Source organism: Rhinopithecus bieti, unplaced genomic scaffold (genome assembly GCF_001698545.2).
Source record: "Rhinopithecus bieti isolate Rb0 unplaced genomic scaffold, ASM169854v2 scaffold_2735, whole genome shotgun sequence".
In the NCBI taxonomy this organism is placed as follows: domain Eukaryota; kingdom Metazoa; phylum Chordata; class Mammalia; order Primates; family Cercopithecidae; genus Rhinopithecus; species Rhinopithecus bieti.
Window position 1 is genome coordinate 2,391,069 of NW_016804150.1, and position 26,801 is coordinate 2,417,869.

Here is a 26,801-nt window from a genome sequence, read left to right on the forward strand (position 1 = left end):
AAAGACACGGTGGGGGCCGGAGGTGGGGGGGAGAGTAGGGAGAATGTGTGTCTGTGAGTGTGTGTTGAGTGTGAGTGTGTCTCTGTGTGTGTAGGGGTCGAGGTGGGGGGGTCCGTGTTTGCGATCTGAACCTTTGGTACCTACAAGGAGGGTGTCTCACCGAACGGTAGCTAAAACCTCACCAGAACCGCGCGGAAGTGAGAAGTCGCGGCCACAGGCGCCCGCAGAAGCCTCCTCTCTGGGCCGGACCCCAGCCTGAGCGGCCGAAAGGAGCCCCCCGCCCGGATCACAGGTAACAAAAGAAATAGAAACCAGTGCATCGTCTTCTGGGGGAAGGGGGTTAGGATAGGGAACCTTTTGTAACTTGGACATTGGCAGAGAAACTTTATACAATTTCATGAGAAAATTTATTTATTTTTTTTTTTCTGATAGAAAAGAGCAGAGAGAAGGGGGTTGGGAGTGGATAGAAGTAGAAGGAAGGAGAGACCCGGTGCATTCCAGCCCCTTTTCCCTTAGCTGCTCCCAGCCAGAAGGCGCACTTGATGCTTGGAGAAGCGAAGGAGGTGAAGTTCATTTGTAGGCATGGAACCCTTTTAGGGGGGGCGAAGAATGAATCGGTTCTCACAGCCGAACACAGACACTCAATACACACACACACACGCACACGCACACACCCCTTGCCCTTTGCTAAAAAGAAAGGAAAAGATTCTTGACCCCAAGCCGCGGGCGTCTATCCGCTGGTCTAACCCACACCCAGCGGCTTTCCGTCCCGAGCAAGCAGCCGCCGCCTCCCGGGTCCCCGGCCCAGCGGCCGAGTGATCCCGCCTCCTAACGGACCTGCCTTCCCTCCGCGGCGCCCGCGCCCGCGCAGCCGAGAGCAGCCCTCGGCAGCGCCCGCCGCGCCCGCTCCGGTGGGCCGGTGTCTACCTGCAGCCCCAGCCCCAACGTTCACCCCAGTCTCTTGAAATCCCCTCCCCAGAGCGCACGAACCCCCGGGCGTCCTCCAGCCCCGCACACTAAGCGACCTTCGGGGAACTTGAGAAGGGGAAGAGGGGCGGGTGGTAAAAGGGGGAAGAAAAACGAGGCTGAATAAGGTGGGGTGGGGGTTGGAGGGTAAAGCAGGGAAAGAGCAGGAAGAGAGGGGCTCCCAGCCCCACCGACCAACGTCCAAACTTTCGGAGGATGAGTGCGGAGGACTAGTCATCCCGATCCGGGTGCGGGGGCGCGGGGCGAGCAGGGACCCCTGGCAGTGCCGGCGCCGCTGCGGAGCTGACAGCTTCCCCCAGCCACTAGAATGCCCGGGGCTCGCGAGGAAGGCAGAACCCGAAAAGACAAGGAAAAGGAGAGAAAACTGCCTGAGCAAATGTAGATGATCCTCCGCCACTTAATCCAAAAGTTAAATCCAGAAAAACGCAGCCCCCCTAAAGAAAGTGGAAAATCAGGTCCCTCATTGCCCCCTCCCTCCCTCAGCGGAGCAAAACCTTGAGCCAAAAAAGGGGGAAAGAGATAGAAAAGGGGGGCAGAGCGGAAGAGATGGTCGGGATGAGGGGATGTGTGCGAGAGCGAGCAGGAGCGAGCGAGCTAGGGGCAGAGAGGGAGAGAGGCGGAGAGGGAGAGGGAGAGAGAGGGAGCGAAATATCAAAGATTGTGCAAGATCAGGCTGGAAAGATAATCGATACTCGACCTAAATTTAACACAAACTACTCAATAAAAGTTAAAGAAAAAACTTACTTTCCATTTCCCCTGCAGTTCCTACTCGATCTTCGCCTCTTTTTTGTTTTGCTTTTATTTTACTTACAGCTGATCACATCCAAGTAAAACGAGAGGGTTCATTAAAAAAATAAAAAAATAAAAAATAATCCTCGAACTTTATTGGGTGAAAATAAAAACGCTGGAGCAGAAAGTGGGGGGCATGGAGCGGTCCTCGGGGGTCCGGGAGGAGTTAAAGCATGTGCCGACCGCGGTCTCGCTGTTTGGTTGTGAAGGGGTTGGGAAAAGGAGGAAAGGAAATGAAAATCCGATATGTCTTTATTCTGCTAATTATTATCGTTTTAGCCCTGTTTAAAAAAATGGCTGATTAAGTTGAGTGCGCATGTCTTTGTGTGTCTATTCCCGATATGCACTCTGGGAATGAGAGAGGAGAGCGAGGGAGAGGGAGAGGGAGAGGGGGGAGAGAGAGGTGTAATTAGTGAGGTGATCAACATTCCCCAGACTGCAAATGACGCGCAGCCCGGACTCAGAGCAGCTCCGGAGCCTCATGGCTTCCAAGGCTCCGAGCGCTGCGGTTGGAGCCCAGGACGCGACGACCGCGGAGAGGACAGGGGATGGGGACCTCCGGGGCTCGCACCCCACGCTCCCCTGCGCGCGACTCCCAAACTTCATTAGACACACACACACTCTTACACACAAACACAGGCACACACAGAGCAAGAAGGGGAAGGAAATAAAACATAGATACCGCCAAAGCGTTGCCCTTTAAACATTCGAGATTTTTTTTTTTTTTTTTTTTTTAATGAGGCAAAGTAATTATTATAGGACCGGAGATTTGTTTACTAGGGAGCTTTAAGCAGAAATATGAGTTAGGGTAATGAAGAGCTTTTCTCTGCCGAGTTTATTCTGCTGAGCACATGAACGCACTTTAATGGCGATATGCGGGGGCCTGAGCAAATATGCAGATATATGTAAATAAAGGGTGCCTGCCTGTGTGCAAACACCGCTCAGCCCAGCCTATTTCAAAGGAGGAATTGCACTCTGGATCCTTAGGTACTCTATTTAAACACGTATACGCAGGAGAGAAAATCCAGGTTATGGGAGATGGAAGCGGTTAGTCAAAGAAAACTTCCAAATGAGAATAAGTGACGGTTGCAAGAATGTTTGGCGGGGGGGGGGGTACAGTTCTAGCCTTTATGTAATATTCTTGAATATTTTATCAGAATTGCATAAGTTCAATGTAATAACTTTAAGAAGACTTAGAAAAGAAAAACCTTTCATCTTTTGAGTCTGTTGAGTTATCTTTCTTGAAGCACATTATGATGAATTTTAAAACCCCACTACAGATCTCATTAGAATGAAATATACTTGGTATTTTCTGGTGCAAAATTTAAGGTGGCTGATTCTCATTTGAAAATCTAATTATCTCTTTCCAATATTACAGATGTGAAGATGAGTGACACTTTCATTAAAATATAATTAACTAAAACTAGGAATAGACATACTTTTAAATACCCCCTACTGAATTTGGAATATATATATACGGAATATATATATATATATATGCATTACTAGCCAGCATCTTGATGCATTTATAACTACTATACTACAGGTCACAGGTAGACACCATCTATGTAATATTTCAAAAATAGGAATTCTAAACAGAAAGTAAGAATAACAAATCAAATGAGCTAAAAACAGGAAATACTTGCAGTGTCCAGCTTCCTGGACAGGTGATGTGTCAGCTGCCTTTGAGTGACAGGCCTTTGAAGTTCTGGATCGCCAGGATCTGCTTCAAAACCTTGTCTTAGGCCTTAAGCACAAATCTACCAAATACCAACAGAAAGGTTTATCGCACAAGTATTTGGAACTACAGAGGCTGCAAAAATGCATCTTTCCAGGCCTAAAACCTTGCGTTATCAGAGAACATTTGGAAAATCCTAGGACTGATGCAAATGGATTAAAAACCAAACAAAACACCTGGGAGGATAAAAGCACAGTCCTCAAAAAAGCAGACCTAGGCCCAGATCAGGAAAGCTGGTTGCCTTCAGCAGCTGGCTAAAGTTACAATGAAAGTCCAGAGGCATGGAGTGGAGGAAAAAAAAAAAAAAAAAAACAAAAACTAGATATGGTCTTTATTAAGAGAGAAAAAAAGCAAATCACCACCTTAGGGAACCGGAGTCAGTGCAGGTACTAGTGTTTTAGGAGCCAGGGCTACTAAATGTTAACAGAAAGAAAATCATCTGTCTCTCCAAAGACTTTATTCGATTTTAAACTTCTTTGGGAAGAAATCTGTTGAAAGTCGAAAGCTTTCTAAAATTGTAAATTTACTTTGTTTACAGCCCCACCTTTACCCAGCAATTGTATCACCAATTTGCTAGCAGTATCTGATTGCACCTCAGTGGGGTTTATCCATATGCCTTAAGAAACATACATGCACACAGGGGTAACATTTAAATTCTCTGCAACTTGTAAGTGAAAAAGGTGTTTATGTAGCGTTACTGTTTACTGAAAAACACCCCAGAGAGCAAAATTTCTGGCTTTAAGAAAACTATTTGAGGCGTGTGCATGGGGAAGGAGAATGGGAGCTTTTAAAGAGACTGAGGGGAAATGAAGGCAGGGAAACTTTCAGGTTCAAATCAGAAAAGATCAAGCCCTTTGCGGGAGAGGGCTCCATGTACAAGCTCACTGATGGAAAAAACATTTCCTGCGACTTCAGACGGGTAAATGGATATGATGAAGGAAACACCTGAGAACAATAAGTCTGTTTCAGGCTCAGGTGAAGAAAGAGGTCTATTTCTGGCATGGAAGAATAGGGAAATGATGATCATTTCGTTTTCAAGTTCTTTATTTCTTTTGCCTTTTTCTCCCTGAAACATCAATAACATTAATGTCATTAATGTCAAAACAGCAAACGTCAAATCAGGAAAACAATTACAAAAAATTGGTGGCTGTTTCTCCTCTACACCTCCCCCGTCTTTTCTTGGAAAATACAACTGTGTGTATCCGTTTGTGTGTGTGTGTGTGTGTGAGTGTGTGTGTGTGTGTGTCTGGTGGTGGGGGCGGTTGATTTCTAAGTAAGAAAACAAAAGAGGACTTGTAAGGGGTGCCCACTTTCTCAACCCCTTCTTTTGCTGGCGAGGATTCTCCTCCTAACGTGTGTGTGTGTGTATGTGCGTGTTGTTGTTGTTACCATCTCTTTCTCGTTTTCTTTCACCTTTTCCCTAAGAAGAGAGACTGGAGGTGAGGGTCGGGGGTTAATGGGCTGAGGGAAGGGGCAGAGAGGTTCTAGCGCAGAGTCAAGAGTTTCCTCCAGGGCTTGGCCTCGGAGCGCGCCAGCGTGAGGAGAGCTGTTGGGCTGAAGTGGCGGCGGGACTGCGTGGGGTGGGCCCGGGGGCGCGGAGCGCGGCACCGCTGGCAGGGGCGCGGGGAGGCGGGCGAGCCCGAGCCCAGCCCGCGGGCCGCTATGGGGCGCGAGCGCGATCCGAGAGGCTGGACCTGGCTGCGCCGTTGTGCCGCGGCCCCTTGCTCCCTACATCTCGGCTCCCAGCGTCAGGAAACCCAGCTGCTCCTCTTGGGTCTCTGCGGACGCCTTGCCATCCACCTTTGACCCTGACTCCCACTCCCTGTCCCACCCCCATTCCACTGTCCCTAAACTCTGAGCGAACCCGCCGCCGCCCTCACGGAACGTTGGGTCACTTTTTATTTCAAAGTGAAAGGAGCAGAGGTTTCCCTGCCGCACCAAGAACTTTCCCTGTATCCTCTTCAACACTTTACAGGGCAACCCCAGGCCAGCCACATCCACTGCAGAGCACTCGGACCCTGACATTGAGCGCCGAGTTAGGGGAAAACCAAAAAGGAATACCAAGTGGTTAGGTGTTGAGTGTTGGAGGCGAGGAGTAATTAACATTGAGACAAAAGGTAATTTCCACTTCTGGCCTTTTTCTTCGGCGTATTTTATTTCCCAAATCCACTCCGAGGACACTCTTCACAATCGGTCTAATGAGTTTTCAGCTGTTTGTTCTGTCCTTCTCCCACCCTGTCCTCACCAATTCACTAATAAATACCCCACCTCCCTCTCCCCAATGTCCCTCCAGCTCAAGAACAACTCCAGCCCAAGGGGGAAAAGGTTTCCAGTCTTTTGACCGCGCTTCCGGGGTCTATAGATGAGCTCAGTTTGAAACGAGGTATTACAAGATTTCAGCGTTAGGAACTCTTTATATCACCACAGACACTTTCAGATCCTCAGCCCCTCCTCCTCTTCTCTTTTGTTGGGTCTTCTCCACCCGGGGGCTATTTAACAAAGGCGGTGTGTTAACTAACATTTTTGTTTAAGTTAGCAACCCTTTTCCAAAACACACTTAAGCCTGATACCAATATTTGTCACTGTGTGTGTAGGGGGGTGAGGAGTGTGACAGGGTTGGGGGGTATTTGTGTAAGGGAGGGATGTGGAGTTAACAATGAATGGAAAGGTGCAGGATTTGTTTTGGAAGGTGTCATAAACACATTACATTTATAGTGAAATAATTCAAGAAATAGTGGGGTGTATGTGTCTGTGTGGCTCTGTGTGTGGTGAGGGATCCCAAGCTTTCTATACAGAACGAGATATATATTTTTAAAGAACTAACAAAAAAGCGGGGGGCTTAAAATATGACCTAATATTGAGAATGGGCACTTTCTTTGATGGAGGGAGTGAGCTAGTGGAAATCAAAAGGGAATGGCATTTTGAGTGTGTATATATGTGTGTAGTATTTGTGGGCAGTTAAATCTCTCCCTGAATCCCTCCCCTCCTCCAGCTACACTCTTATCTCCTCTATGGCCTTCTTCTTTTTCTTAAACAGCATAGCAGTGTCCCCCTTTTGTTCCCAAGTTTCTCTCTCTGCACCTCTATATCCATGTGTATTTCTCTCTTCCTGGATTAAAGTCGATTTTTGGCTTTTACTTTGGAGTAAATGTTTTAGCTTTTTTTTTTTTTTTTTTCCCCTTGGGGATTCTGACCTTTTAGGGGGAAGGGGAGTCATTATGTAGAGTTAGACACAGGTAGAAAGGAAGGGAGAAGGAGGGAGAAGGGAGAAGAAAGGAAGGGAGAAGGAAGGGAGAAAGGAAGCTAGAGGGTTTGAGGAAGGAAGAATTAAGGGAGGAGAGGAGGGAAAGGGAGAAGAAAGAGAAAAGTCAGATGCCCTCTGGCCTTTCAGAGGTCAGAGCTCAGACAGTGCTGTGACCTCTTTTCCCTCTCAGCAACCAGCCCAGTGTTTATAAACAAATCAGACAGGACTCTCCCCAAACAATAACAGTTCACTAACTTCATAAGCACTTCCACAGCACTTACGCAAATTAATGAGGACCCCTTATCACGTTCCTCCCCACAACACACATACATGTTCACACCACCAAAACCAAGATCACAATCACACAATCCTCAAATATATATGGAGATATTTCCAGCAAGAGTATCCAAAGAAAATGTTACATTCTGTCTGGGGAAGAGCTCCAAGACAAGATCCAAATGGGAAAGGAGAGAGAGAGAGAGAGAGAGAGAGAGAGAGAGAGAGAGAGAGAGAGAGAGAAGATACAGACAGACACACACACAGAGACCGAATAACTAATTTCATTGAGCAGAAGATAAAGTGATATTTTAGACTAAAAGCATCTATATCTAGTCAATGAAGAGTTGTATAGACAGTATACTAAACTCTGGCCACCAAATAAAATTATTTTAAAATGACATTGCATTCATCCAAACACCCACATTTCTAAGACAAATGTGCAGATATTTACAGCTGAAGAAAAGCCACCACCACTATATGTAATGTCCCTAAATATTAGATACAAGAGAACTATTAAATCCTACAGCAAAACCAACGACAACAACAACAACAAAAACAGCCCATCTGATCTAAGTTACAAAATGTATAATTGTTTCTATCTTTAATTACTTAAGACAACTAGCAGAAACTAAATGAATCAAAGATTTTGAAAGAAAATGTGGTTTGCCAAGGTACAGGAATGGTAGCTTTACATTAAATTATAACCAAAACACCAATTCANAATTTCTAATAATAAAAGGAAAAACGATGAAGATTTAGTTTTTTTTTTTTTTTTCAAGGGAGAATGTTAAAGGAAAGCATTAGCTTTATTAAAATCATTCTGAACGTAAAATCAAAAAGCACAAAATGGTTGTTTGTAAAACACTAAACCTTTAATCGATTTTATTGGCATTCCGATCGATTAGATAAACGGAAATCTATAGCAAACATCAAAGCATTTAAAACATTTTCTCTATCTCATTTATAAACAAAACTTTTCTTTTCAGCAGAAAAAAATGATTATCAAACGACTAACAGGAAATTCTTCAGATATCAAATTACGATAATAAAATTATTTCCACATGGAAAGGGATAATGACAATGATGATAGTAATTACAATAATGAATAATTCAACAACCCTTTGACATGTATGGAAGAACCTCAGCAGAAACGGGCGTTTGAAGGGGGGCTACTTTAAAATAAATACTTTATTTTTAAAGGAATATTTGAAGAGACAACTCGAGGGCAGTAGCTTAGGTGTGCCTGCCGAACTAATGTTGATTTCCCTGCAGATGTAAAGGAGTCGATTTCTTTGCCGGCCGTTGCCTCCCAAATTGAGTTACTTCTTATAAGCAAAATTAATATGCAAATAAGAGTGAGCCCTACCAGATTTGCAAACTAGTGTCTGGACTTGTCTTCTATCTATTCTTAAAGATGATTCCCAAATTATAGAGAAGGGCGAGGACTAGGCTCTCCAAACCTGAAGTGAAGGAAAACAATTTATTTGGAGATGTGAAAACTGCTGTCCGGAGAAATGCAGTCATTAGAGCTTATGGCATTCTAGCTGCGGCAGCAAGAGGAAGTGTTGCTGTAACGGGTATTATGTTTATTTGTTAAAGAAAATCAATGGAAGTGGCTGTAAAGTAGTTAGTGAGGCGTGTGCTTGCGACTCGCGGGGAATCGTGACACCGGCAGACTGGTTGAGCAGCCCTTCTCATTGCCAGTAAAGTCCCTGCGTCGCCCGGAGCCGCGGCGCGGACCGCGCGGCACCTGGCTTCGCACTCGTGAATCTTGCCCCGCGCTGCTCTGGTTGACCGCCTGTCTACACAATCTTCTGCCCTCTCTGGCCGAAGTCCTAGTAATTGCTGACTGTCTTTGGCTCCTTCCAGTAGTTGACTGAGGTTGTCTTCCCACGCCCCGCCTCAGCAGCACACACCTTTTTCCTCTTTTTCTCTTAGGGATTCTTGTCGTTTCCTCCTTTGCTTACGCTGGGAGCCTGAACTTCTGTTCCTTTCCTTCTGCTGGAATCTCTCTGAATCTCCTAGTCCCTTGGGTGAATCGCGGACTGTTTCTTTCCTACCCTGCCCCTCCCCCATTTATCTCTCCTGCGATTTATTTAGCACCCGGGTCTTCTTACCCTCACACTTCTATCCTCTCCTCCAGACATTCCAGAGAGTTCTCATCACACCAGAATGCACTTTTTTCTCCTCCTCCTACTCCCATTGGATTGGGGAGTAAAGGGGGATTTCGAGTTGAACTCCCGGGGGTTTTATTCTATTCTTTTAACAGCTTTACTTTCCCTTTTCTTCTTTGCATAACCTTCACCTACCTACTAATTTATAACAGAAGCGGTTTCTTTCCCTTTCATTTCCTAGTTTACAATTTCCGTCTGGGGTTGTGCATTGCACATGCACTCTCTGACTTCCCCGCCCCCTCACCCCCCGCCCCACCAGCCTCCGTCCAAGGCAACTATTTTCTTATACTCGGTTGCTGTCTAATTGCACTTTCGCTTCTTGGAGTTAAGTCAGTTTCCATGATATAAAGTTCACCGTACAGCGCCTTTACATCTCTCAAATTATTTCGTTGCCCAAATGAACGGTAGGGTGTGGGGGAAATGTATCAACCACTTAGGTCCCTTTTAACACCTTTTTACTCTCAGTCCCACCACCCACTCCAGTAATGTCTAATGTGAATAATAACGAATTCTGGAAGACGGTTCCTCTCAGCGCGTGCTGATTGCTCATGAGTTATTCCTGAGCGGGTCTCAAAGCCCTAGCTTGTATCTTCTGACTTCCAGTGGTCACCATTTCAACTGTGCACCCTTTCTTCTCTTTCCCTCACTGGCAGCCCTGACTGCAGGAGGGGGACGCAACCTAAAGACCTCGTCCTCTTGCCTCTTGTTTCTAGCTGCTGCAGCTGCCGCTGAAATTCGCTGTGGCCGCTGCCTCTTCCCGCTTTAATCCCAGACCTCCAGTCATTGGGCAGCTCCTCAGAGGCAAGAAGTCAACACCATGGCAACCCGACAAGCCTATCAAATCACCGGCTGGCGTGACAGCAGCAACACTGCAGGCAGGAGTGGGCTGGGCGGAAGAGCAGAGTGGCCACTGCGCTCAGGTACACAGTCTGGGAGTGGACAGCAGCTGCCGATCTCCACGTTCTGGCTACACATATGTGCACCACCCAGTCCATACCCCTACCTTATGTGCCCTAGTAGGTTCTGGAGGAGAAAGGGAGGAGAAGGAGAGATGCATATAGGCTTGGAGGAACCCCAGAAGAGAGTTTTAAACTAAAAGGAATCCAAGTCTTAGAAACTGTAAACTAAAGATGCCTTGTATCCCAGCAGTCTATGAAAACAGGTCACAATAGGCTCAAAACTAAATGGAAGGAGTTTGCACAAACAAGGGGTGTGTGTGTGTGTGTTTGCCAGTTCTGTTATTTGTTTGAACATGAATGCAACATTCTGTTCTGGAGCTCCAAAGGATAAAGGAAGATGTTGCTCTGGAGTTCCAAAAGGTTAAAGGAAGATGTTGCATTTTAAAATTTTCTTGTCTGCCACTGTTGGAGTCTGCTCAACTTTAATTTCATTTATGGTAATGGTAATTGACTACCTTGGAGATTACCTGAAATCGTCTTTGCCTTGTTCTTTCATAAAATGTGTGTTACGTGTACTGTGCGTTCTAGATCCTGATTCCATAAGAAACAGAGGACACCAGGAAATGTGTGTGTTCCTCTAAGGCCTACCTAGCCTTTGTATTTCCTCATTTTCCTTAAGACATTTTGAATTAGGCAGATGGAGGAAGTTGGGCATTTCACTAACATTTCAGAGCATTGTGTAAATTACCATGAGATAGATTGGATTGCATTGTTCTTTTTTTATTTTAAAAGCAAACAATATTTTCGAGAAACACACAACATATTTCTTAACTTACAATTTCATTGTGAAACCTTTGACAAATATTTGTACAAGAATATAGAATGCTATCATTGACCAAATATCTCCCTCAGTCACTTATCTCATCATGATTTCTAAATTTTAGAATGCAAGTTTGCCTGCTGAAGTTGTATAGGACAGAAAGGAAAATTCATTTAATAACAAAGGTAACTTGTCTTATTGAGGAAATCTTGTATGAATTATAAAATCTACACTTAAGTCCACTCCACATAAACACGATTCATTAAATAAACAATTTTATATTGATCTAATATTTTATGAAGAGGGTTTCAATGTGTAAGTATTTAAATTGTACTTGGCATACATAAAATGCTAGAGAACTAGAAAGGCTTTTAAAAGCAGCAATTGCAATATTAAGCAAAGTAGGATGGAGAGCCAATGTTTTAGGCTGTAAAGAAAAATTCAATGAAATCTTGAACTTCATTTCCTTACTTTCTCTGTATTTCATTGTTGATAGGTCCCAATATTAAAACAGTATATTTTCAAAATGTAATTTATTATAGACCCAAAATGGGCATAATTACTGGCACTGGAGAAACAGGCCATGATATCCTAGAAAAAACTTTTGGACATAATACGATTTTTCCTGCATTGAAACTCTAATGTCATACTGGTAACATTTTCTTATTCTGTGCTACTGTGCAGAGTTGCTCAGTGAGGAACCGCCAAGCACATAGAGCTGAGATTTGGTTATTGTTTAAATGGCTACCTCAATGCCAAGGTATTGATGTCCTTAAATATTTTTGTCTAATTCACATTACATTTAACATGTGCTTAGTGTTTACAGTGGAAAACATATGAAGAAACATAATACTGTAATTTAAAATTAAAATGCATATGTTTAATTTATCTCCTGAAACTACATTTGTAAATTTAAAATATTTTAACAATAAGTTTTAAAAAAAGTTCAAAAAATTTCAGTATACTTTGGCTTTTGTAATAAATGAGCACAGGAAATATGGTGACATTTAATATTTTACTATTTCTTTTAATGGCATGTCCTCAGTTACTGGAAGACTTTAAATACTTCGGGATCTATAATACTATCCGTGTATGTGTTTGCATATAGTATGCTCTTTAAAGATGCTGTCACTCAAGTGTTCATTTCTATGTTAATATTTCCAATCCTAAAAAATTAAAATGAGATTAAGTTAATAAATTAAAGAATTTAAACCAAAACAAATGCTTAGGTATTTTANGGCTTTTGTAATAAATGAGCACAGGAAATATGGTGACATTTAATATTTTACTATTTCTTTTAATGGCATGTCCTCAGTTACTGGAAGACTTTAAATACTTCGGGATCTATAATACTATCCGTGTATGTGTTTGCATATAGTATGCTCTTTAAAGATGCTGTCACTCAAGTGTTCATTTCTATGTTAATATTTCCAATCCTAAAAAATTAAAATGAGATTAAGTTAATAAATTAAAGAATTTAAACCAAAACAAATGCTTAGGTATTTTAAGACATCCTTTGAATTTTCTTAAGTTTTCTTTATCATGAACTTGCCATTTATGGATGATTAAAAATTGAAGCAATTTTTTGCATTTACAACACAGATATTTATTTTTTAATTATAAATCAATTTTAATGTTTACCATTAAAAATGCCTTCATAGGTTGTATAATATATGACCATCTGTTTAAGTATAGATTCATGTATATGTCACACACATGTTGCTAATTATCTCTACATTCAAATTTTTACATTTAAAGCTATTTTCTACACCTTTAGTACTTTCCATATGTATGCTGTTAGAAGCATGAAATTTCTATCCTTTAGCTAATGAATAAGACAGTGGAATTAAACATAGCTTAAATGCTACCAAAAAAAAAAAAAAAAAAATCAATGCAAGGATGCCTCACTCGTTTTCAACAGGATGGATACCATCTCCATAGAGTTCATTCTTGACCTTACCTGAGTAAGTACTTTAACTTAAAGTATGAGATGCACCTAGAGGGGTAATACATTGAGCTTAATAGGAAGACAGTTAATAACCTTTTTTTAATCCTCGTGCACTATCAATCATGGCTGTCACCAGTCTGCTGAATCAAAGCAAAAGTGTTCTTCACAGATGACTGATTAGAAACGCAAAATCACAAGATCCATCTTCATGGTCACTTTTATTATAGTCATTTTTAAACTGACAGCAACCTGCTCAGTTTCAGCACACTGGGCATCACAAATAGTGTCACTCAGTGCAGCTAAGCATGAGAAGAGGTTGGTTGGATTATACTTAAAAATAATTAGGCCCCCAACCCATTGTGGAGCCTCAGAAAAGGTATTTGGCTCTCAATCTCCCCTCCCCCACTCCTAACGTATTTTGATTCTGTTGTATCATTAGTTTACGATTAGAAGGGAGGCGTCTGAGGGTATAGTTTTATCTTTGTTAATTGTCTGGGAATTAGGAAATGAATATGTCTACTTGATAATCACATACAACTTTTTGTGTACTGCTTTTTGTCAACTTCGTGACAACAAACACTATTGCTACCCTCTTGGGGATGAATAGTTCACATAAGGTGGTTTTTATACAAATATGTGTGTGTGTGTGTGTGTGTGTGTGTGTGTGTGTGTGTATGGCTTCAGAAATCTAAGTAGTCAGGTCGTAGTAAGATGCCCACTTACTAATAAGGTGTCCTTTAATAGCATCACTTGAATGCTGTAACACTGGCATTACTGAGGCTATAACTAAATGCATAGTCTTAAAGATGGCCAAGATATTAACTCTTAGGTAGCGATGTAAATTCTTGACATGTAGTGTTATATTATTTTTTTCAGCCCTAGAATATTGAGAAAAGGACAAATTTGGAAGACCAACAAATGATATACGTAAAAAGCATTACAGTAGGAGTTTTGAAACAGTTATAGCAGAATCAAATGATAAGGAATTTTGTCTTTACTAACACTCTTCACCTTTGTGATGCAAGATGAAACTTTTGGGTTTATTTCATGATATTTTCATACATGCCTTAAGAATATTTTATAGTACTATATGGTAGTATTGATAAAAGCATTTACGTGGGGAAAGTTTTCAAAAGAAAATCTTCAAAATATAGTGTAATTCTAATGCCCATTTTATAGGTTCAGTATTTCATATTTTGGAAAAGTAAACCTCAATAGATTTAAGTTTTATTTTAATAATTTTAAGCAAAGTGCCTTATTTTAGATCTCCATACAGTTATCTTTTCCCTTCATCTCAAATATCCACTTTCTTGTTAGTGAGTACACACGCACACACATACACACCCCAAACATTAAGAGAAAGAGTGATAAATCATTAATAATGTTTATATGATAACATAATACCCTTAGATTAATTTTCAAACATGTGAATATCCTACCTTTAACTTTTTTGTAAGGTACCAGTTTTTTTCTCCATCTCTCTCTCTACACACACACACACACACACACACACACAGACATACACATACATCTCTATTTATTCTAGATTATGACAATGTTTTTCTTCTCTGTGCAAAATACATAAACAGCATACATACAGACACAAGCATATGTATGCATGTATGATATATCTGTGTTTTCTATACATGGTAATAGATGTCTAAAAGTACTCTATAAAAAGGCTAAAATTAATTTCTTTAATATTGTACTTTGTTACACATATTTTCTATATAGAAAATCAAATTAAAATTGTGAAATAAATCCAATTAGCTATCTAGTTTGATTGTATATTTTAAATAACACTGTCTTAGAATTTGAATAGAAATATGTTAGTTAATATTTTAAAATATTTTCACCTTATAAAATTAATAATGACAATACTTGTATTGTTAAACATGTAAAATTAGGGCTTACTGAAATGGTTATGTATTTTTAAGCCACATAATTACATAAATGACAATGCAATAATCATCTTAATGTGTTCATTTTCAGTTCACTTTAACAATCAAAACAGAATGTCTCTTGGCAAAATGTCTGTGTGTGTGTGTGTGTGTGCCTGTGTGTGTATTTACTTTAGATACATTAAGTTTACATTTCTAGAAAGGATAATCTCGTAGAATTCAATATGCTTTTAAATTTTTGGCGGTAAAATAGTCTTTATGACTAGATCATACACATCAAAATATTTATGAAAAAGATATTTATTTGAAATTTCTGGAATCTGTCCAGAATACTTTGCTGGTAAAATTAATGCAGTGAAATGATACACATTTTTTTTTTGGCAATGTCTTGGTAATCTATGCAGGTGGTCACTATAGATCTTTAATGTTAATCTTTAATATGCATCATAAATATGAAAATTTATAAAGTTTATAACAATTTCAGGTTTAGCATCATGTTTTCTTCTATAGATAGGTCTTAATGGACTGAGAAAACAAAAATAATTTTCTCTTTTAGAAATTTAATTACAACAAAATATTTAAAGAAAATTAATTTCTTTTAAAAGTTATCATGAAATGTTATTATTTGAGATTTTCATGTTTTGACATAAATTGAAATCAACATTGACTTACACTTAAAGCGTTATTGTTAATTTGGAAAGATTTTTTGGGGAAAATATTAGCATTTTTATTTCTCTGAAATCTTTAACTATTTTGCTGTTAATTTTAAATACCTATCTTGTGTCCATTGTTTGTGCTTACATTTTCATTACTGAGAACATTCTTATGTTTGTCAATATATAAAGCAAGCAACTTTATTTAATATAAGAATATTACATGATAAATGGACTAGCATAGTTGGTAGAAATGTTCTTAATATATAAATACATGTTAATCAAAATATATTTTAACTGAAAAAGCCTAATAATGTTTGTGCATTTTAGCTTTGGCTAGAATTTATATTTGTGCATTACATGTAATATTTCTATACATGAATGCATATACATAACTATACCTAAACCCTTTCATATTTAGGTCATTGACTTATTTTGAATGTTATCTCACAAATATTACAATTATCTTTGCCATACCTGTATTTACGCAGATTGAATATGCAGTGACAACATTTCTCTTTTTCCTGGAGTGTGATTTTCCCTTGGTACCTGAATTGTTCTTTGTTGAATCTTTGTGATTAAAAAATAAATAAAAACACTGTTGTATGAGTGTCAGTTTGCAATAAATGTGTGAGAAGATGTATGGTCAAGATAGTCTGCCCATCTTTTAGCATGTCTTTTCTACCTGGGCTTAACTAAAGCTATTTAAAGAGAAAATAAAAGAAAGCAAAGGTCAAACAAAATCACTGTTAGCATCTTATAGAAAAGAAAGAAAATCTTGAGATATTTATAATTATTATATAATTTTATTGTATGTTAACTTTCAAAATGCTGCTATTACTATCACTTTTATTAAAATCGTCTTTTGTTCAATTGTTGCTTTTTAGTTAAAATGTGACATATACAGACCTTAAAAATCTCTAAAACTAGAACTACTATTTTCTCTGCTGCTCATGTTCCCCAAGTCTTTCTGCCCCTCAGCCACTAAAGCTAGAGGATGCATTTAATAACAAATAGACTATTTTGATCGGTGTGCTTTATTCTTACCTATTTCGGTTTACAAAAATATGCAAATAGGTGTAATGACAACTTTCAGAAGGTATTCTAAGATGTTAATGATATTTTCAAGTAAACGTTTAGGATAATATTTTATAATGATCCTTTTTTGATAGCTAAAGCTTTTATATGTAAACCTTCACTTATATATTACACTACCACTGAAGAATTTTAATGTATTGCAGTTCATTTTGTAATAGATGCACAAACATTCAGAGTAGCATTATATTGCCTAGTTATTCATTGTAGTTCACATTTAGATTTTCATTTGGATTTTTCCTTTTTCAACATTTGGATATCATTTCATTAACTATCATAAACCAGTAGTTTAAGAAGGAGCAATTCTGAAATATAAACACTCCTTCTAGAATTTTACAGCATTGCCATAGGAGAGAAAGAAGGGACTAGCATTACTTTACTCTAAACATTTCCCTGTTATGATTATAAGAAAAGATCAGATGCTGTGGCAATTTTTTTCATATGTGATCTTTCTTTAGAATTATTTTCAAAGTCAACTGTTCTTAGACCTTATTTTCATCTCCAAAAAGCATAAGTTTTGTTTCTTTGTAAGATATTTCTTTAGAGCATATCTTAGTTTAATTCACGTTTAGTAAAAGAAACACCCAGGCTCAATCTGGAGACCTCCTTCCAACATAATTTAGCTGGACCTTTTCTTAGTAAAGGTTTTCTGGTTTTCATTTTCACTTCATATTCTCAAATAAAAGATCCTTTGTTGTCTACCATTTGATTGGACTTAATGAAAAACACTCCATTTTAACTTAACAGTATTTCCTTTTGAATTTATTATATTTAAGAACACTGTCAAAAATCAAACATTTAATCTCAGGTTTTATATTTCAAAATATATTACTATCACATGGCTCAGTGAGGTGATGTAAAAAGTATACTGAAAAGATTTCAAAAAGAAAAGCAAAAGTGAAAAAATCTGACTTCATTTTAATATGAAACTAAATACTATGGCTAATGTGCAGATTGGGTACGGCAGCTGACTGTGAAGACGAACATGTGACAGGGTGCCAACAGCGGAATTGTGCAGTATTGACTAAATGAGGTTCACTGATTTGTATTGAGGCTAATATCTTCTTTAAACAATTCCGTGTAAATTGTGCGTATAAAGTCATTGGAAGCTATTTCTCAGGACAGCCTCGCTGGCTAGCTACCTGCTGGAGTGAGGAAGATAATCAATAGGAAGAAATAGAGCTGAGCATGAGCCTGGGAAGCTGCAGAGCAGTTAATGCTGATAAAAGTAGATGATGTCAATATTTGGGAATAGCACAACTCTAGGATAATAGACAAAAGAGAAGTGCATATGTTGTAGGGTGTTCAAACAGGGGCAAAATTAAAGCCAAAGTGACAGATGATGTCCTAGGCTGCAAAAGACATTATTTATTACAGATATTGTTAAATTTCTACTGAAAGCCATACACAACAGAGCAAGATATTGTATATAAAAGATACCTAGCTTTTATCAGAAGCTTAAATGCCCATTTCTATTTCAATGGTCAGTAGGTTTTTGCTCATGGTTAATATAAGAAAGACTGTCTTTAAAACATTTGGTAGATATATTTTTACATGCACACAACTACATGCCTCATTAAGAAATTATTTTTTAAAAATTATCTAAGTTGCTTCCAAAATAGAGTTAAAAATCATATAAAAGTGTAAATGAAAATAGGCTGTCAGTCAAAGGGTGACACCAAAGACATAAACCTAATTGCCTTAGCATATATTTGTGATTATAGCAGATGCCCTATTTTTTAAAGCTAGTAGACTTATTGGAAGTGAGTTAATGGTATATCTTTACACACTTAATACTGAAAATCAGTTTTCCTCTTGCTGTCAGGTGATGAAATTTTGTTCTTCTGTGCTGATCTTTCTGTTGATGTATTATGACATAGTCTGTCAACATGAACAGATATGTGAAAGGAGATTGGGTGACTGAGAGGTACAACCTGCATAGAGCTCTTCTTGAATTTTAAGCGTGTTATCATGTTTGGGTACAACAAGTAAGATTGTGCTTGCTTTAAAATGCAGTTATTTTTATATAATTTAAGCCCAAGCAAAACAGGTGGACCATGACAAGGTTCTAAAGTGGAATGAATGAAACAATTCCAAAACACGTATTTCAGGATATCTTTTATAAAGCTTTTCACATCCTAAGTTGATTTTTTAAAAAAATCATTCGCAAAATGTAAAAGTTTCTTGACGAAGAGGAGAAATCAATTCATGCACATGTGATTATTAAACAAACCATTTCTCCCAAATTAAACAATTCCACAACTGTTACATGCTTTTATTGTCGCAGATGTTTTTATTGTTTGGTGTTAGATATCTGGATTATATCAAGTACACGATTCTGAGGTTAGGTAAAACAGCCAAGCCTGATAGTTTTTACTTAGAACCAAGCTAACAAATGTTATTAGAAAAGCAAGTATATTTATCTAGGACTTTTCCTTTTAAGCATATTTTTAACCATGAAAATACAAATTTAAATAAATGGTACCTCTGCTTTTCATTTTGTGCTTTTATTTCGAGAATAACTATCTATTTTGAAAGTAATTTTACAGATCTAGCTAACTATGCATTGTAGTTATTAATCTAAGATACTAGATAANGTTACATGCTTTTATTGTCGCAGATGTTTTATTGTTTGGTGTTAGATATCTGGATTATATCAAGTACACGATTCTGAGGTTAGGTAAAACAGCCAAGCCTGATAGTTTTACTTAGAACCAAGCTAACAAATGTTATTAGAAAAGCAAGTATATTTATCTAGGACTTTTCCTTTTAAGCATATTTTAACCATGAAAATACAAATTTAAATAAATGGTACCTCTGCTTTTCATTTTGTGCTTTTATTTCGAGAATAACTATCTATTTTGAAAGTAATTTTACAGATCTAGCTAACTATGCATTGTAGTTATTAATCTAAGATACTAGATAATTATACTAATTTCATATTCCAGATAGATAATTTTATAAGCTTTCCTACAAATAAAACATTTGCTTTAAAAAATTGCTAGGATGTTGTCATATATTTCATTTTTCATCTTAAATACAAAGAAATAAAATACCCTTATTCATTACTGAATTATAAAGAAGCCTTCCTTTCAAATAAAGTATGAATTTCGATTTAGAGACACAGAAAAAAATCTTTTAAGATCTATACTTCAACTAATTTGTTAATCTTGTGCCACTTTCAGCATTTGTCACACATATAGACCAGGAAATTGGCTCCATCTCATTCTAGCTCTGTATTGAATTAAAAACCTCTACTGCAAAGAAGAGCATGATGTGGGGAAAGAATAAATTTAGTTCTTTCTTTAGTAATGCACATATATTTCCATACATTTCACATCCTAAGGGAGCCTATGAATGCATTCAATAAATACAAAACTATAAAGTATAATTCCAAAAAAGGAACAGGTTAAATTTTTTTTTCTGGTTTCTGTATAGCATTTTAACTTTGAAGACTAAAATTAAGTATTTTATTCATTTATTTTACTTTTCTTTTAACAGACACCTTCAGTATTAAAAGTAAATCCATAATAATGAATCTTAGTTGTTCCATCCACTTGGATAATGTTAGTGGGTTTAGATCAAAGCAAATTAAATATCAGCAGTGGCAAATCGAGAAAAATGTTTTATGCCATTTGAATTAAGGTTTGCATTTAGTTCACTATAGTCCATCCTGGCTAATTTAGTAGACATTGTATGCAAACCACATATGTGTATACATTGAAAAGATTGTCCATTCCTATTTCATTTGTCTAGGGTAACAGAAAAGGTCTTTTTCAATAAAGTATAATAATAAAGGGTTAGCTTTTACACATGATGAGGGCATTTCTATTAAGATTTTGTTAAAATGAAATATGTCCCACAGGTGATTGAGATTACTGACTAGGAAGATAGACTTGCTCTATGTCTAGTTCTCTATACTTTCAAGTATTTGAATCTTTGACTGCATTCTGAGAAGACAGTACAGTGTGGTAGATTTATGATGGCCTCACGGAAACAGAGCTAGCAAAGATTATGGCATACTTGCTTAGAAAAATGGTGAACTGAAAGTTCCTGATTTACACCAATATATATCTAGATGAAACCATAGTTTGCAAATTGTCCTGAGGAGTCATCTTTTATTAAGTGTTTGATAGGTATGGAAATGTACATGCCTATTTTTAAACATATTCTAATAACTATGCTGATATTATATTTGCAAATGTTCTATTTAATATTTTTAGGTTAAAATTAATTTACCTTATATATTTATGTTTCTGAAATACCTTAAAATTTAATTTCCAGGAATAAATCATATCATCTTAGAAGATGTTTTATAATATATATTAAAAAAGGTCCAATAGTATTAAAAATTTTGAGATGTCACAGTAAATCTGCATATGAAGACATTCAAAATCTTTGTCTTTTTTAACATTTGTATTCGTATTCAAGGACAAAAAAAAAAACCATCAAAGACTGCCTACCTTGGTCAACTTAAAGCTACCCGACTTCTTCACTTTTTAAGTGTTTAATCATCATGATCTTTATTTGAAGGGTAGAGCTGTTTCCCTCTGACTTTATAAGGCTAGTGAAGACACTCCCTTACTAAATTTAGGACTAAAATTGTGAGCAAATGTGCTTATAGACTTTTTTCTGTGAGAAGTCTCATCCATGTATTATCAGAAATGACAGAATGCATGACATAAACTTGTAATTATTCTGCTATACATTTCTAATTCTTGTGACTATATTCTTTGCTGTCCCCTTTAAAATTTTTATATATATATAATAGCTTATAGTGTTACCATTTATATTTAGGAGAACCACAAATTATTTTTCCAAATCCCACATACCAATTTATATACTTCCATTTAATCTGAGAAATAAATGTTCCAGAAAAGATGAGGATGTTATACAATTAGATGACATAACTTTGAAATTACTGGAGTCACAGCTCCCTTAAAATCTTCACTGTGTTGGTTGGATTATTTTTGTATTTTAAAGCTTAGGAGTTTAAATGCTTAATACTGGTATTGTGTAAAGTAGGTGTTCCTGGAAGTCACACTTAGGAATTATTGTGTGCCCCAACTGTTTCAGGGCATAAAATTTCTCTAGCAGACAGCAGCTGACAGATTGGGAGAATCTAGCTCAAAGTGTCAGATAACTTTTAACTCTAATGTAGGTTTTGAAAGTATCTTTTGGGTCTCTCATTTTTTAAACGGACTTAATAAAAACAAATGGAAAGCATTTGAAGTGCATACTTCTACTTTTGGCCCAGGAATTGGAGGGATACCAGCTCAGGCTCCTTCTTCCTTCATTTCCTTTTTCCGTCTTCCTTCCTTTTTTTTTTTTTCGTTATTTCTATTTTTTTCTTTTGCTGTGGTTAGAAAGCACCTAACATGAGATTTAACCTCTGCTATGGTTTGACTGTGTCCCCGCCCAAATCTCGTATTGAAATGTAGCTCCCATAATTTGTGTGTGTGTGGGAGGGACCCAGTGTGAGATAACTGAATCGTGAGGGCGGTTTCTCCCATACTGTTCTGGTGGTAGTGAACAGTCTCTTGAGATCTGATGATTTTATAAGGGGAAATCCCTTTTGCTTGGCTCCCTGATTCTGTCTCGCCCAGACAGGTAAGAAGTGCTTTTGACCTTCCACCATGATTGTTAGGCTTCCCCATCCACATGGAGCTATGAGTCCATTAAACCTCTTTTACTTTATAAATTACTCAGTTTCAGGTATGTCTTTATCGGCAGTGTGAAAATGGATTAATACAACCTCTTAACAAGTGTTTAGTTGTTCAGTACAGTATTAGCTATAAACACGATGAGGTACAATAGGTCTTTAGAGCTTTTTTCTTCTTGCATAACTGAGTACACCCATTAAAAACCAACTCCCCATTTCTCTCTCCCTCTAGTCCCTGGTAACCACCATTCTACCCTCTGCTTCTAGGAATTTGACTCCTTTAGATATATTATATAAGTGGGATCATGCAGTGCTTGTCCCTTTGTGCCTGGCTTATTTCACTTAGCATAATATCCTCTAGTTTCACCAGGATACCTTTCTGTGTCTAGTCATTATCCTCTCCTTCCTTGGAGGATCACAGGGAAAGGGCCTAGTTGGAATGTTCAGCATGAAATGAAGCAGTTCATTTACTAAGAGTTTGGCAGATGAAAGACAGTAGAGCAAGACTGCTGAATTCTATGGGAAATAAGCACACTAATGCTTTTAGCCACCATTTTAGACATTGCTGACTGTTGGGAAGCAAAGCTAATGTTCACTGAGTGCTCACCATGTACCAGGCATGGTGATAAGTGCTTTACTAAAATGGTCACATTTATCCACATAGCTCCCCATTGAGGTAAGTACTATTATTATTCCCACTTTACAGAAAAGGAAATTGAGTCATAGAGAGGTTTTAAGACACTTGCACACGTTCATAGAGCAGATAAGTACTAGAGATGGGATTCAGTCTTCTATTTGAGCACTGTCATGCTGCTTCCTAAAAGTCACATAGCAAAAAACGTTCTTTTCTTTGAATCCAAGGGGGTAAAAAGATACTCTGTCTCAATGGGGAAGAAACAGCCCTTCGTTCACCTCTCCTAGTTAAGAAATAAGGAGAAAGTGTCCTTGACCAAAGTCAGCTGACTTTGGCTATTTGGTTCTGAAGAAGAGTAGATGTATCTGGAGTTAGACAACCTAGGCTAGCTGTCAGAATGATGGATGTGGCAGGTCTGATTTTCAGGCTCTGTCTCAGTGGTATGATATCTAGACCTCCACCATTCTCAGTGGCATGAATTTTACCAATGGGTTTGTAAAAGATGCACAAGTTTAGTGGAATCCAAGTATTCCATGTGAAAATATGATATTTTGAATTACATGTTTCTGTAACATTAATAGGAATTATTGATGATGTCCTTCTTTCCAAGAGCGTACTCCTTAGTTGTGGTTGTTGTATTTACATACCATTGTTAAAGACCAAGTATAAACTTATGATACTTTGAGAGAAATTATTGCTTTTTACCCTCAGGATAGGATTCAGTGCCTAACTTTCTGTACTTTTATCAATAATCGCTTCTATTATTTCTGTTGCATTCGCTTTTATTCAAAAAGGCTTTTATTAAAATTTGCCTTTTTCTGTTACTCATCAGAGTTGCAGATTATGTGAAAATCATTTACAACCACTGAGACAAACTCTAGGTAACCATAAAAACAGGAAGATAGTAAATGCAGTTTGCTAGTACATATTAGGGAGGAGACAGAGATGTCAGAAAGGCACACACATATTATTAAGCAAACTATAGAGCAAAGTACATAAGAGTGGAAGCATTGGGGTCAGTGAAAAGAGAGAGAGAATTCTAACTCCAGTTGATATGGTGGTGTGACCCTAGACCGTTAATTAACTTTCTCGAGCCTAGTGTTCTTTTTCTATACAATGGGTATTATAATAACAGAGATAGATGACTCAATAGAGGATTGTTAAATATCCTGTGAAATGGCACAGGTATAAGCACTCAATAAATATTACCCATCATTATCATCAATTTATAGGAGATTTTAATGCATCTAAGTATATACCAGTTCGCCATTTGAAAAGTTACATTTTTGGCATATTACACTAATAAATGATATTTTCAATAAAACCTATATAATTTTGAAAATTCTAAGAATCAAACAGACTCAAATCTGAGGGAAATTTTTTTAAAGAAGAGATATAATTTAGAACAGTATATAAACTTGTTGAGTTTATAAAAATTAAATTTTAAAGAGCTTGGTTTTATATGTAGAAGAAATAGTCTATAAACAAAATTTAAAATTAAATGTAATTAATGTAATTTTCTTTTTATAAATGCCATGGGATTAACATTTTTTCCTACATTGTGGGCTACTATGTTGAATGAGATCCCATCTCCTTATGAAATGTGTAATCCACTGGAATATTTAGTGATGAAAATTATAACAAAGAGTAATATGGGAAAAACTAATTCCATGAAACTAATTTGAGAGTATAAAGCTGGGCATGTAATCTATGTTGCAGACTACTGAGAATGCCATGCCGTTATCAAACCAATTTAAGCCTGCGTCTGTCCCTGTTGTGTATGTATGCATGTATGTCTATATGCACATGTTCATGAATTGTGAAAACAAAGCAAAAAAGTATACTTTCATGCAAGATATCATTGCCTACTTGTAGAAAGAAAAATCGTGTTTTTTCTTCTCACCCTTAAGTGAAGATACTATTTCCCTAAAGGAACAATTACATGCTGCATAAACTGACATGCACGCTTGTATAACACAGTCATGATAACAGTGAAACAGTTTGTAAATAGCAAAATCTAACCAACAAAATTAATGTTTATGATGTTTTCTGCATTCTTTCATTTTTAAGTTTTCCACTTTCTTTCAAAGTCTGCCGAGCAACGACATACATAATTTTAGAAAAGAAAGGCAAAAATCTTTCCCTTTATGACTGACAAAAATAACAAATATTCCATCTTTTCCTTGTCCTTTGACTTGGGTCACTTGTGCCCTCGTGTGTGACCACAAGGCACCCTTTCTGTTGACAGTTACAAGCAAAGTGTAGATGCCTTGATTGACTGTGGCGCAGTCAAAATAAGCCAAGATGTCTCGAATGATTTGGGCAGCCAAAGTGTCGCTGCGTAGGGCATAGTACAGTCATCTGCAGGATGCTTGGGTGAAACAGGCAAAAGGAGAGAGTGAACACACATAGATGTTCTACCCTATTAATTCACGAGTGAAATGAACTTGATGAAAAATGGCTTCAGACTTCTTGTCTAACTTCACCTTGTTAGGACCTTCTAGCTGCTAGAATCAAAAAAAAATCATCCTAGATTATTATTGCTGAAGTTAAACCCAAATTTCATGGTCTAAGCTGTATGTAGTAAATGCTGCTTTCAAGCGAGATATTAGGCATTATTTCCTCTTCTAATTTGGCATTAATAATAAAAGCAGGCCTGTCTATGACCTGTTATCAGAGGTGTCTTCTGATGGAAATGCTGATTTTTGAGATTGACTTTGATGCTCCGTCTGCCAAGGCAAACAGGAAGTCAATAATCTACAGTGTTGACTCTTCACACTGAACTGTTGCTCTCTGCATGGAACCTCATGATAGAATTACGGCGGAATGTTTTCCAAATCTTTTGAAAATCATTTGTTCCTAACTCAGAAAACCATGATTAATGTATGCCTACTTGGTACTAACAAGAAAAAGGAAAACCATTACCTGGAAAAAAGAAAAAAAAGAAAAAAAGAGAGATGGAGAACATGAGCAAAGATTTGCTACTCTTATTCAGTCTTTTCATTAGCAGATTTTACTCAGTCAGTCATACCATTAACATGTCCGGGGGTGCCCACAGGGCAACTAAAAAAGAGGCACTGTAAAACTGGAACTACAAAGCATGGACAAGTCAGGAAGTTCTACATATTAAATGAAAGTGAGGTGAGCATCTCCTTAATGTAATGTACCAGGAAAAGTTTCTTAAAATAATTAAGCCCTGAGCTGCAATTTGGTGGATGGACACTGTATCATAAGCTTATTTCCATTGTACTGCAGTTTTCATTAATTTGATCATGGATGGATTATTTTATTTTATGTTATTTTGTTTTATTTTATCTTATTTTATTCTATTTTTGAAACACTGTTGCCCAGTGCAGTGGCACCATCTCGGGCTCACTGCAACATCTGCCTCCTCGGTTCAAGAGAGTCCCCTGCCTCAGCCTCCCGAGTAGCTGGGATTACAGGCACCCGCCACCATGTCCGACTAATTTTTGTATTTTTAGTAAAAATGGGGTTTCACCATGTTGGCCAGACTGGTCTTGAACTCCTGACCTTGTGATCTGTCCACCTTGGCCTCCCAAAGTGCTGGGATTACAGGCGTGAGCCCACGCACCAGACTGATTTATTCTGTTTTAACCGCTTATATTATTATACTTTTGGATTTTTTTGAAACTTTTGTTACTATAGAATGCATTTGTTTAAATGTTGAAAATCTGTAATTTAATGTCCAATTACAAAGAAATAGTAAAATAAAGCATGGAAATATACAAGAATGAATTATATATCATTAAAATTATTCTTGCCAACTTTCTAATGACTTAAAATAAAAGTAAAGCAAAACTGTATTACACAAATTTATATATTATGAGCTCAATGATATAACATTTTGTATACCTAGGAAAATATTAAGGAAATTTAATTTACCAAATTTTGTGGTTAATTTTTAATGGTGGGATTTTGAGTGATTATTAATTTATTTTTCTTCTTGGCTTTTAACAT

At 37.6% G+C, this 26,801-nt stretch overlaps 1 protein-coding gene and 1 long non-coding RNA gene across 2 annotated transcripts in view; one reads left to right on the forward strand and one right to left on the reverse strand.

Annotated features, from left to right (window-relative positions):
* ZFHX4 (zinc finger homeobox 4) overlaps positions 1–1,777 on the reverse strand; it is a 201,424-nt gene extending 199,647 nt beyond the window's left edge. Inside the window, 1 exon segment of the mRNA XM_017866864.1 lies at positions 1,732–1,777. The gene's annotated coding sequence lies outside the window, so the exon portion shown is untranslated.
* Positions 67–26,801, forward strand: part of LOC108526212 (uncharacterized) — a 74,432-nt gene continuing 47,697 nt past the window's right edge. Inside the window, exons 1-2 of the long non-coding RNA XR_001884463.1 lie at positions 67–292; positions 9,925–10,131. This is a non-coding gene — a long non-coding RNA (uncharacterized LOC108526212). The remainder of the gene's footprint in view (positions 293–9,924; positions 10,132–26,801) is intronic.